At 36.4% G+C, this 13732-nt stretch overlaps 1 protein-coding gene across 18 annotated transcripts in view; it reads right to left on the bottom strand.

Annotated features, from left to right (window-relative positions):
* Positions 1-13732, bottom strand: part of LOC5568502 (ensconsin) — a 458662-nt gene that overhangs the window by 269802 nt on the left and 175128 nt on the right. For 5 of the 18 annotated variants that reach the window (XM_021849235.1, XM_021849227.1, XM_021849229.1 and 2 more), the window contains exon 1: positions 10094-10409. The exons of 6 other annotated variants lie outside the window; for them this stretch is intronic. The gene's annotated coding sequence lies outside the window, so the exon portion shown is untranslated. Of the gene's footprint in view, positions 1-10093; positions 10411-13732 lie in introns of those variants that run through there. 7 more of the 18 variants (XM_021849222.1, XM_021849225.1, XM_021849228.1 and 4 more) reach the window with 4 other exon arrangements.

The following is a 13732-nucleotide window of genomic DNA, read 5'->3' as shown; positions in this document are numbered from 1 at the left end:
TTTTGTTTTTAACGGAAAATCTACACAAAAGTCTTGAAAAATCCTTGATTCTTCTAATAATTTGTGGCTGCAAAGTGCATGAATTACAAAAATTCGGAAGAAATTACCTCATTCGGAATTTATAATTTACAGGCTTCAAGCCTTCGTTCCCATATTACAATTTAAAGACTTACTTACTAGGTTGACTGTATTCTATTTAACTCATTGATATATGAGAAATAAACCGCAAGATTTCAACCAAAGCTTCGATTTTACAACGATATTATAACCTTTCTTCGCTAAGACATTGTACTTGAAAGACAAAGAGTTACACACTTGCCAACGATTGTTCGACGGAACCCAACGAATAAGACTGATGGAAGACGGAAGATGCAATCGCCACCGCAGACAAAGTGTTGATGACTGGATGATTAATAACGCTGGGGTGCGCAGAGGTGATAATTCGAGAAATTCCTAAAGGGTGTCCACCGCAGACACGGAAACGGAAAAATTCCAAAACTCTTGCTCTTTTTTGGGAATCGGATTCGTTGAATTATGCGCTCGAAAAAGCGCTGATATACAAACCAAGAACCAGTTCTAGAACAACATTCCTACGCAGAAATTTTCTAGAAACAGCAGGAATCACTAGGAAGTCGAACCACGCCGCTATCAGCTCCTCCCACACAAAACAAGGCGGTGGATCTTTCTTCGGCACTGACACTCATCAAACACCAACACAGAGCCCCATTACAGCAAGGTAATCACACTGGACTATCTTCACAAAACTCCACCAGGGCGTGCTCGCACACTCATACGCAACGGACGATCGTTTCCCGATCAGTGGATTACAACAAAATTGTATCATATCAATTATATTATATCAAAATTAGTTAAAAATAACAATTGTTCTTTCCACACGAAATTATAGTTCTGAGAACTTTGTAAACTAATCAGCTAAAATTATAACATATTTTGTTAGAGAAAAAAAAAGTGCTTACTAAGTTACTAACTCTGTTACAGTTAATATGTTGTAATACACTGGATGTTGTACCTTAATAAGCACGGTTTAGCTAACAAAATATGTTACAATTTTGGCTAATTAGTAGTTAAAATAATGACTGCATTAGAACAAAACTTCTTATTTGCTTAACATGACATAAAACTGATCATATAAAATAAATCAATTGTTCTCAGATTCTTTATAACAAATTGTGTTATGATTATGTTCTAAATTGACACAAATTTGAAACAGTATTTGTTATTATATCTGATTTTGTTTCAATTGTATTATAATTTCCGCTACCAACTCAAAATGCTTCTCAAAAAAATAACAAAATGTCTTGCTTGTAACAAATTTTGATATAATCTTAATTCAAATCTGTTGCAATCCACTGATCGGGTCCGGTTTCATTTCTTAAAACGTGCTTTGTTTTCTCCTAATCAAATCAGAAGAAACTCTCCGGAGCTTTCTTTTCGTCGACTTGGAAATCTCGGCTATCTGGCGATTGCGCGCACACACAAACACACAAAACAATCATATCGGTTGATTGATTTTGAGGGTCGATCCACTCACTCCACAGTCGTCTTCGTCTTCGCCGTCGTCGTCTTTGCTTTGATACGTTTGTTTGATTTTCACTTGCAACACTTCACTGGCACTGACTGCCGGACCTCAGCCACCGCCATGTGGCCACCGTCGTACAGATGCGGGTTTCACAAATGCGATGTTCCGCGCGCGAGCACACTAAATGGGACTAATTCAGTTTAACTTGATAATTCATCCTATCACACAGAGACGAACCGCCGCCGCCGACGATCCTCCTCTCTTCGGTGGAACTGCCCCAAGTGGCTTAAAGTCAGTTTGGCATAACTAAACAAATGACCAAGGGTTATTTGATATAACTACATATACGACCAAGGGCCATTTGGCATAATCACCATTTGGAATAACATGAAGAACAGCCTGATTGAAAAGAAGGATCACACATAACTATGTTAGAATTCAAGTTATGCCAATTGGCCACTCAGTTGTTAACATGGTTAGGTCATACGGCTTTATGCCAAATGACCTAATGCCCCTCCTCTTCGGTTGGTTTGGACGCGTCTCATATCAGATGCATGGATCGAGTAGAGCGATTGGAGCGATCGAGTGGCTAACAGGTGGTAAAGCTAATATTTTGTCTGATCTCCTCAGCACAGGTTTCACTCTTGTTTCGGTTCCACGCCACTTGACGTGGGGAGCTTCGGTGTGGCGATAGGAGATTTTCGTTACATTTTGGGAAAGTGGTGCCCGTGCGTTGAGAGGTGAATATTTGAGCTTTTTTGAATTAAACGAGGATGTTCAGATTCATTGGAACAGTTTCTTTGCAGTGTTACTGCACATCAAATTAAGGCACGGGTCCAAACAAGGATTGAAAAGGGATCAAAAGGTAGAAAATAGTTGCTTTGAGAAGTACTCTTTGATTCCTTCAGGTTGTTTAAAAGTCTTACGAGAGCAGAAAGAATACACAAATTCTGCACGAGGGTACGATGTGCATTGTGTTCTTGTAAAATAATTAAATGAATATGTACGTTAAACAAATTCAATTTCGTAACTCAACTATGAAAACTCTCACTCTCCGAAGGTATTGAAGCATTCGAAAGGCTAGTTATCTAATCGAGCAGCAATGCATCGAATCCAACTTTTACAAACAATCCCACCCAATGAACGAAAAAAAAAACAATCAAAATAATAGCTCTCCACCATCAAGGAGTTCACAAATGGCAAAGCATTTAATTCGCTGTAATGGATACGGCACGCGTGGAGGGAATCCCCAAACGTGTGTGCAACCAATGCAACGATTACAGCACATTTGACGTCATCTAACGAAAGCTAGCGAGCTTTCCCTAATTGACTCGACCAAAACCCAACCAAATCTGAACATCCCCATCCATCAACAAGGGCCCTCCCGACTAGCTGACAGTATCAGAACTATAAGTTGATGTGTTATTTAGCTACGATCATTTTTTGTGACTGCTTCTACACTACACTTTACGTCCTCACAGGGATAGAGCGTGCTTCTCAGCGTAGTGTTCAATGGAGCACTTCCACAGTTATTAACTGAGAGCTTTCTTTGCCAAAGATGCCATTTTCGCATTCGTATATTGTGTGGCAGGTACGATGATACTCTATGCCCAGGAAAGTCAAGGAAATTTCCTTTACGAAAAGATTCTGGCTCGACCAGGAATCGAACCCAGACACTTTCAGTATAACTATACTTTGTAGCCGCGGACTCTAACCACTCGGCTAAAGGCCCCAAATTTTTTTAACATGTTTTGTTATAAAATTAATTGTAGCATATTCTGATATAATCTTGTTATGAATGAATCATTGAAAATAGTTTTGTAATATCTAAATTTTATCAACGATAATTGTATCTTAATATTGATATGATCTGCTAGTCGGAATACAATGGCTCTCTTTCACCGATTTACATCATTTGTGCACTTTGATTTGCATTTCCCCGAAGGGCCCGATACTGCAACAGGTAGCCATAATCCAAATCCCTATGCCAAAACAGTAGTTGCATTGTGTACTCGCACTTCGACACATTTCACCGTCTGGGGGCTGCGAATAATTGTCGAACCGATCAATTTCGATTTGCAAATATTTAACCGAGACGTATCGGAGGGGTTTCTTCTCCGACTGGTGGGGCTTCAATACTCCCAGCTTGGGCCGCTAATTTCCAATTCAATTTGCTCGGTTTCTTCTATCGTCGACGGTGCACACTGGTCCAGAAAGATAATTTTGGTGGATATGAGGTTTTCGTTTTGATTTATTTATTTAATAACCATAGCTGCTTAGTTCAGAATTTTCAGTACTATAAATTGAATGCATCACTTTTTGTTTGCGTTAATCCCAAGTGTGACGTATACGCCAACTTTCTTATTGTAACGAACGATTTTTTCTCAATCTTGCTTAGAAATCGAGATAATTAAGTATTTTCGAAGAAAAATCTCTTTCTGTTTTTATGTCAGTCAGTTTTTATTGTATTGCCCTATTATGTTCTACTAAGTTTTATGTCTTGTCATTTTCTAGAATTTTACTGAATATTTCATAACTGATTTTTTATATTTTCCATTTTATTTAAAAAAAATTTCATGAAAATATACCATATTTCAGGCTTTCATCTAGGCTATGAGCTCATCTCGAACTCTTTCGACGACACGCTTTTTTCAGCGAAACTCACTTGATGTAAATTGATCGACTCAATGCGTGTTGAAAACATGGATAAATTATGAAAAATCCATGTGCTTAAGTGGGATTCCTAACCTTCTGAGTTTTTGGGTCATCAAGTGGCTCGGTAGCTTAGTTGGTAAAGCACTCGTCTATCATACTAGAGTCGTCGGTTCGAATCCCACCTGAACAAGTGGATATTTTTTCATTATTTATACATCTTTACCATGCGTAATGAGTTATTTTATTTCAAACCCATGCGGATTGGAGCCAAACAACTTAATATATGTGTCAATATACTCAACTGATTGCCAAGCATATGTTAACTTGTCTTAAAATGTGTTCATCAAGATATTCTTCGAAGCATTTGTCACGGAATTATATGAGGGATAACACCACATTTAACATATTTGCCGTTTAACATATCACCATATTAGGCTGGAATTCCTCGCTATTTTCCATTTTATAATTTTCTTTATATTCTTATAGGAATTTCTTTATCGTTCCAATAATTTATTCCAGAAATCAATTCCGAGAGTTGCTTGCATTTTTTCATCAGTTCCTCAGTGATATCTCAAGGCAGATATTTTTCTGCCTAAGGACTGTTCATTTTATAAAGTGGACACTTTGTTTATGCTATATCTTTTTTATTTATTGATAAAATCATAATCAGTTTTCTGTACATCGTTCAACTATTATTCTACAATACTATGAAAATATAAGTGCTTAGAAAATGCTTTTGGTTGAAGAGCTAAATAGTTTTTCCAAAGACTCCTAAAAAATCTGTTCTTCAATGTTTAACATTATTTTTTGCAAAACAAACACCTTAATTTTTATGAACAAATTGTATGTTTGTAACCTTTACTATTCTACTAGAGGTATAGGTTTAAAAAAATCAATTATATTCCACCATTCTCTGACATTAGGTAGCTTTAGTGATTTACCCATTTATGGCCAAATTTGCTGATACACCATCCTTTCACTCCCAGCAAAAGAGAAAAGTCAAAAGCGAGTTGAAAACTAGTTTGGTTTACTAAAGAAACTATATTTGTACAAACGAGAGCTAAATCGTGCATTTAAACCACAGTCTTAAGTACAAATTTAACTGTTTATGATAGTTTTACTAAAAAGCCTCATACTTTTAAAATCATGTACGCATATTTATCGACCTACAGTTAATTGTAAACGGTTTTCTCCGAATATTTCAATTGGCAATCTCAGAATAACATATTATAAAAAGAATATGTGGAAAATTAGGTCGATTTAATTACAGCAGTGTTGCCAATTTTGATGTTTGTAAATGCACTTTGAAAGATCTTGATTTTTTCCATGAGGCTTCTAAATGATGTTGCTTTCGAAGAACAAGCCTGTTTTGAAAATAAAAAATATAGATCGTCGAATTTTCTAGCCATTTTCTAACAATCATTGATTTTGATAACCTCCAAGAATCGACCGTTCTAATCGTTGTTCCATATTCGTGTGAAATTTTATTATTTTGAAGAATTTTTATTAACATAACATTGTACAATACTAGTCGAGCGATGTGCAGAAACCGATTGAAATTTCATTGACTAATTAAAAAGATACAGCATGCAAAAAGTGTCCACTTTATAAAATGAACAGTCCTTATCATTTTTTAAGAAGTTTATCCTTGATTTATCCAGAGATTTCCTATAAAATTTTCCATAAGAATTTCTCGCAAGACACCTTCAAGAAATCATCTATAAAAAAATAACATTTTGTTTTGTTACAAAAAGAATTGTATCATGAATCGAGCAAAGCACATTCTGGGAAGTTTGTAGGAGTTCCTCCAATTGTTAGTTCAAGATGTCACTTTCAGCAAACATTTTTTTTTTATAAAATTGCTGCATGTATTCCCACTTGAACTTGATTGGAAATTATATTCATAGGTACTCTTCATAAATTATATTTTTTAGAATCACTTATTCACAATTCACACAATTCACCCAGTTTTTTACTTCATACATACTTCATTTCATATCCAAGCTATTCCTTCAAGAATTGAACCTGATAACTCTCTCAGGATTTTGCTTTCAATTACTCCATAAGTCCTTCAAAAATCCCTTAAAAATCTATTTTCTTTATGGAATTTCTGGAAAATCTAGATGAACTGCAATTTGGGACTCTGAGAACTAATCCAAGAACTTTTTTGTGAATTCTTTCAGATTTTTTTTCTCTTTTGGAATGAATACAGAATATACATCAAATCCGGAGTTCAACGAGGAGTTTCCAAGCATTGCCCAAGGCTCAGGGATTCCCAAAGAAACTACTTCCAAGAGTTTCAATAATTGCTTTGAGTAGTTTTAAGATATCTTCCTCAGGAAAGTTTGCCGAATTCTTCAGAAAAAAGGAATTAGTTTAGGAATTTTTCTATGCACTTCTTCTCGAATTATTTTAAGAATTACTCTAAGTATCGCAAAAAAAAATATCTTACAATTATTCCTGTAAGATTTATCCAGGATTTTCTCTGGGATACCATAAGAGGTTTTTCCAATTTTTTTCTGGAATTCTCACAGGAGTCATTTTAAAGAAATCTTAAAAATTTCCTCATCAATTTATATACAAATTTCCGCAACTTATTAATTTCCAATTTATGACCTGTTCCAGGTGTTACAACAAATTTTGTCCAAGCTTGATCTTGTAACTTCCTTAGAATATTTGTTTCTAGGAATTCCTTCATATATTGAAACAGATATTCCTCCAAGGATACAAAAATTCAGACGTTTTTCGGTTCTTCAAGAACACTACGAAAAACGAATCTGCAGAATCAAAAGAATATTTCTCAAGATATTGCTTATTGAATTGAATATTTTTTTGCAATGGATATCCTTAGAAAATAACTGAATAAATTCTTGCAGTATTTATTGAAGACATCTCTGGAGTGAAATACTTTAGAAATTCCTGAGGAAACTCCTGCATGGATTTTTTTAGGAACTCTTGTTCAAATTTATACAGAAAACATTTCACATCCATTTCTCCAAAAATTAATCCTTTGACTTTGCTAGATTATTTTTTCTAAGAATGCCTACAAATATTGAAACAGGAATTCATCCAAGTATACGCTAGAAAATAGTTCAAATATTCTTTCAGGACTTCCTGAAAAGAATTGCTGAAGTATTTCAGAAGAAATTCCTGAACAAACTCCTGAGCGATTTTTTTCAGGAATTTAAGTAGATTTTTTCTGGATACAATTATTGAGGAATGTTTTGATTTATACTCATAGGAATGCTAATTAGTAGAAAAGCTCCTTAAGTAGAGGTCCAGAGAAGCCCTTATATGAACTAATGTGGAGATTTGTGTTAATTCTAAAAGAGTCTTAGAAAGCATGTCAATTCTAAAATATATTAAATGAATTACAGTCCTTCTCGAAAATATCAATAAAAACTTTTGAAAAAAAAAATTCATAAAATTTGTTTAATTGAGATACAAATTAAACCAAGACGTGTTTGAGACCCCACTTAGCTCATTATGAATGAAAAAGAAGATATATATCCTTCATAGTTCAACGATTCATGCAAAATGGATAAAGAAGTTGTGTATATTATTGAAAATTGAAGTGAACTTTAATGGTAGCTTGCCCTCCCTAATTACCTTAAAATTAGCTCCAAAGATTCCACCAGGAATATTTTCAAAGTTTCCCTACTTTCCTTTCCAAAAAGTTCAAGTCCTATTAGGAATTCATCCACTAAATCTTCTAAAAACATCTGTTAAGGATTCTTTCAAATATTTCACCAGAAATTACTTCACAGATGCCTCCAGGGAGTTCTTAAAATTTCCTCCAATATTGTCGTTGAGGGTGTTTATAAGCAGACGTCAATCTGGATTTGTTTTTAATGACATCATCAAGAATAACTCCTAAAATTCGTCAAGAAATTTTTTGAGTCATTTTTCAAGTAAGCTCTCAAAGAACTCATCCAGAAGTTCTAGCGTCTTCGGCAAAGTTATTCTGCTCATACAGGGATATCTAGCGATAAAAAATCTGATTGAGAATTCATCCGCTAGGTGGCGCTAGTGACAAATTTTCTTCAATCGTCTGTATCTCTAAATCCTTATCAACTAGAAGGTTTATGTCTTCGACAAAGCTGTTCAGCAGATCAAGGGCTATCTGGCGGTTACGAGTCAGATTAGGAATTCTTCCCCATATGTGACCCATGAAAAAAATAAATCTTTTATCTTTATTATCAGCTAGCAGATTGATGTCTTTGACAAAGATATTCAGCAGATTGAGATCTATCTGGAGGTGAAAAATATTGGCACTAATATATGCCTTATTGGAAATTATTACCAACACGTTACTTAAACAGTAATGATGTGTGTCACATATATAATAGAGCACATTATCAATGCACCTGCGCATCAAGATACTATAAGGGAAGCCATGAAAACCTAGATTGAAATTGATATTCACTAGCGCCACCTAGATGATTAATTCTCAATCAGACTCTACACCACCAGAACATTGAACATCTTTACCGAAGACACCAACCTTCTAGCTGATAATGATCTTAGATACAGACAATTGAAGAAAATTTGTCAATAGCACCATCTAGCGGATAAATAATAGTCAATTAGATTTTTCACTTCCATATGGCCCTTAATCTGCTGAACATAGTTGCCGAAGACACCAATCTTCTAACTGATAGGGATCTTGAGGAAGATTGATTTATTTTTTCACTACCGCCAGATGATCTGCTGAATATCTATGCCGCAAAAAACAACCTTCTAAGTGACCAGGATCTTGAGGTACAGACGATTGAAGAAAATTTGTTGCTAGCGCCACCCAGCGGGAAAATTCTCAATCAGGCTTTCAACTTGTTCAGCAAAGTTGCTTGTGTTGTTCAGGAGCATATTTTTGTAGAAAAGAGTCATGCAAAAATATCGATCTATTATGAACGAAAGTGTGAAAAAATGCCATTTTTCCGGAATTTTCGTACCTATGAAAGCACTATGAAAAAAGAGGGTACCGCCACGGCATGTTCTCAAAAGTTGTTTTTTTTTTTGTGTGAAGAACATGTCTTCCGAAGGTTACATTGAAAAATTCCCAATAGTTTGTGAGGTATAGCCGTATTAAGAAAAAATCAAGTCGAAAAATTGAAAAGTGCGTAACTCCAAATTTAGAACTAATCTTTCAAAACCCTACAAACTTTTGCTAGAAAAGAATGGATGTGTACTTTCAGGATCTGAAAACAGAATTTTGTTTACATTCGATGACCTCGAAAATGTTGCAATGTGTAAATAAGCTAACTCACGATTCATTGAAATAAAAAAAATAGCAATAACCGCTAAGAAATGATTCATAAAATTGATAATCCTGAAATTTTTTAACTTATTCTCTGAATCAACAATGATTGTTAAATCAACAAATCAAGCCGACAATCTCGTGGCCACCTAAATTAACTTTCTGTACCAGTGTGCGTGCGTTGATTGCACCAGTTATGCACTCCGCGATTATTGTGTTCAATTTCCAAATGAATGAGGCACTGTTTCGCTTATTTTTTCTTGATCTTCTTCTTCTTTTTCTCCTCCGTCGATGGACGAATATCTCTCTTCTTGCTTGTGTGTTTCGTTGCTCGAGTTGATCCAATTGATATTCACCCTAATTCGACAAATCTGCGAGTGATTGGGCGACGAAGACGAAGACGACATCCGCTGAGATTTGTTTCTTCTTTGACACGATCTGGATGCTGGTGGTGCATTATTAGAACGGTTATGCATCTCACATACTGAATTCATTCACTGCATTTTCGGTATAATGCGACGCACGAGTGTAGGCGAAAGTTCCCCGCCTCATAGTGACTCGTAGTCACTCATCGTCACACACGAACACACCAACATCAAACCAAATCGCTCAGATTTTAAATTGCAAATTATTTCCCGCACCTTGATCCGGGCAAATTATTTCCCGATTGCGGTCATCACTTGTTTTGCTGCTACTGCTGCTTTGCGGCGGATTAATCAACTACAACAACAATACACTGCGCACTTGCTGAGCACCGTAAATCGCGCGCACCGGAGATCGAGTTATCATTGGATAGTAGATATACTGCAACGGCGCACTAATCCGTGACAAACCGCGCAAACGTGACGTGACTCACTTTCCGTCGGCTGAAATCGAGAAAACTGTCAAACGACACTTTTTTTTCGCTGAAGCAACGACCGCGCCAAGCTCTGCAACGACGAACTGTTAACGAAGTACTAAATCACATTTATCCGAGGCGTCTTCCAAAAGCCCCTTGGCTGCATAGCCGGTGTGTGCTCTTGGAGTTTGCTCTCGCTTGCTGGTTGCCTACAGTGGTTGCACGACGGTGATGATGATCCATGTGCGCGGCACCGTCGCCGTCGTCGTTGGGGAACACGAAGATCTCGCGACGTCGTTGCCGTCGTGGATTTGGAATGAAAACATGCCAAGTTGGTAATTCCAAACAAAGAGCGAGAGAGTGGGTCGCGAGTCGAAAGATGCACACACCCAACACTATGTGGTGAGCCGGGCCCAACAAATAGCACCACATCGGTAGCAGCTCCAACTCAGCTTACCACAGCTGTTGGCAGATACAGGGTGATTCCGTTTTTAGGAACACTCTTCTCAAATTCAATTTAAATTGGACACCGTCTGGGGAAAAAAAATAGAAGGTCACTTCTTAACCACAAACAAAAGGAAGGACGATTCTCTGAATTCACAACTTCTTTCCAAAAGAATAGGTTTTAAAACTGTCACTAAACGTGGCAAAAATGGAAGAAAGGAAGTTTCCCCGGAACGCGCGTTTTCTTTCAAGGGTGAAATGGATAATGTTGACAATTGCATCGAAATAAGCAATCAGTTCAATGCTCTAGACAAATTATCCGAACCCCAAATCGAAGCAGTCTCTAGCCCAAGCTTTTTGATTCAAGTGAGGAAGCAAAGAGTTCTACATATCAGGGTCAGTTGTTCCGAATTTGGGGGATTTAGGCAGGAGATCTTGAACTCCATTAGGGGAATCAAGGTTTCCTTCCAAATCGCAAAGAAAGGAGACTGTCGCGTTTTGCTGAAAACTCTTAAAGATCGCGAACTTCTTCTCAAACATCTTGAAGAGAAGAAGCACATTTTTTTTACTTATGACGACAAAACTGAACGTTTGTTCAAAGTTGTCTTGAAGGATCTCTCAAGTGACTATAAGTCACCTGAAGAGATCAAAAATGGAATAAATGATTTACTTGGATTTTCCCCAGTCCAAGTAATCATTATGGAAAAGAGAACCCAATCTGGCATTGTTCGGAAAGGGCTTTCTCAAGAATATTATTTAGTTCACTTTAACAAAAAAGAACTAAATAATATTAAAGCTTTAGAAAAAGCTAGACTTATGTTCGATGTCCGTGTGAAACCTGGAGGAAATTTCCAGAACCCCACTCAGTGCCGTCGGTGCGAAAAGTGGGGTCATGGGACAGAAAATTGCCGCATGGATGCTAAATGCATGATTTGCGGAGGTTCTTCTCACGCTAAGGACGTCTGTCCAGTGAAGGAAGATACCGATAAGTTCATAAGCGCCAATTGCGGGGGCAATCATAAGGCCAATTTTTAGGCTCGCCCTTCGCGTCGAGGCTGGTGCCAGGTAGATGAACAGTAATGTCCGTTACGTTAGCGATCGTTTCCGGAATTTCCCTGGTAGAGTTTCGAACAATGCTCATTTTTCAGTTAACGATTGCTTGATTAAGAATCATACCCATAGGAAGATCATAATCATGCTCATTAACAAACTAATTTTAATCTGTCGGGTAGCCGTTAGAATCTTTCAATTTCGAAATGTATCTAACCAAGGAAAATCCTTTGCCGATATCGTAGCACCACATATCGTAGTAATTTGAACTCCTCCCTTTTTCATACTACGAGTACCCGTTCTAATTGTTTCAAATCAAATGAAAAAAAAACCCTGCCGCCACAGTAAACTTCTTCTCCGCCTCTTCGTCTACCGAAAGTTCTAACGGAAAATCATCAGATAATGTACCCACTTCAAGTGATATGTCTGCCTCTGAATTTAATTTTCTAACTGCACAATTGAATCTAATGATTGATGCAATGTTCAAAGCCACCACTATGACTGAAGCAGTCCGTTTTTCTAACGGATCCAATGATTACTAATTTAAATATTTTAAATTTGAATGCTCGTTCTTTGAATGGTAAAGAGGACGAGCTGTTTAATTTTCTTACAGTTAATAACGTGCATATAGCAGTTAATACTGAAATTTATTCAAAACCTTGATCCAAACTCAATAGAGATCCTATTTTGTTTATCGTAATGATCGACTTGATGGGGCATGTAGGGGAGTTACAATCATCATTTATAAGAGTATAAAACATCAACTTTTTTGTCATTTGAAACAAAGTTTTTGGAACTTTGGATGTTTCCGTTGAAACACAGCTTAGTAAATATCCATAGCTGCCTACATATTTGCCTTTTCACTGCACTGGGCAGCAAGTTGGTGTGCTTCAGGCTAACTTACGGAAATTGACTCAATCACACCAGCTCTAAATCATATCATATCAGCTACAATTATTTTCGAGCCGATTGGAATACATATGAAACATACATTGATAGTAATCTTGATATTAGCAATTCTTTGCAAACAAAACTTGTCATTGACAATACATTGCAATACCAAAATGTGAAGTAAAAATCGAATCCGTGATTATAGACGATGATCTTGAACTCTTGATCCGTTTTAAAAACGAGAGCAGAAGGCCATTTCAACGCACTCGCGACCCTGCTATGGAAATTATATGGTAGAATCTGCAAAATTAAAAAACGTTTTACTCCATTAAGAAACAAAAATATCAAAAATATTTTTTTTCTATTGGACCCTGGCTCGAAACCCTTTTGGAAATTATCTGAAATTTTGAACAACTGAGACTTTTCCGAAATTGAAGGAGGAAAACAAAATTGTTGCTAACTAATTGCGAAAAGGCTCAAAAACTTTAAAGGTAGCAGGAATTCGATTGAAAAGCCAAGTATGATAACACTAAAGTTTTTTTTCATTTAAAGTTGATATTCAAGCAGAAAACATTATTCAAGATGACAATTTCGCCTGTTTTTTTAGATTTTTTATGCATTCACCGTAGTTACTTATTAGGAGATAAAAATATGATTATAATGGTTTACATTTTGAAAGTTAACTTATGTAGCACTATGTATTGCAAGCACTATGTATTGCAAGATACCCCATATTCGGTGCGGCTTGAACTACGCACATTTTCCGTCCCTTTTAAATCAAGGGAACTAAATTTCGGTGAAATTTTCTCCACATCGTAATCTACAAGAAGTGACACCTGATTGCTATTAATTTATTTAATACCTTTGAGTTGTCGTCTATAGAGCTTTTAAGTTGAAAAGTTTTGCAAGTTATTCCGTTTGATAGTGTATTTATAGCTCAAATCGGTATTTTAAATGATTTTTTAAAATGCACTTTAGTCGACAGCTGGCTGAATGCCACAATAATAGACAAATTACCCTACAATGTTTTAAATTGCTGGATGTTTCCAGTGGCGGT

The sequence above is a fragment of the Aedes aegypti genome, chromosome 3, assembly GCF_002204515.2.
Source record: "Aedes aegypti strain LVP_AGWG chromosome 3, AaegL5.0 Primary Assembly, whole genome shotgun sequence".
In the NCBI taxonomy this organism is placed as follows: Eukaryota; Metazoa; Arthropoda; class Insecta; order Diptera; family Culicidae; genus Aedes; species Aedes aegypti.
Note: the sequence above shows the minus strand (reverse complement) of the source record. Positions and strands in the feature narration are given on the sequence as shown.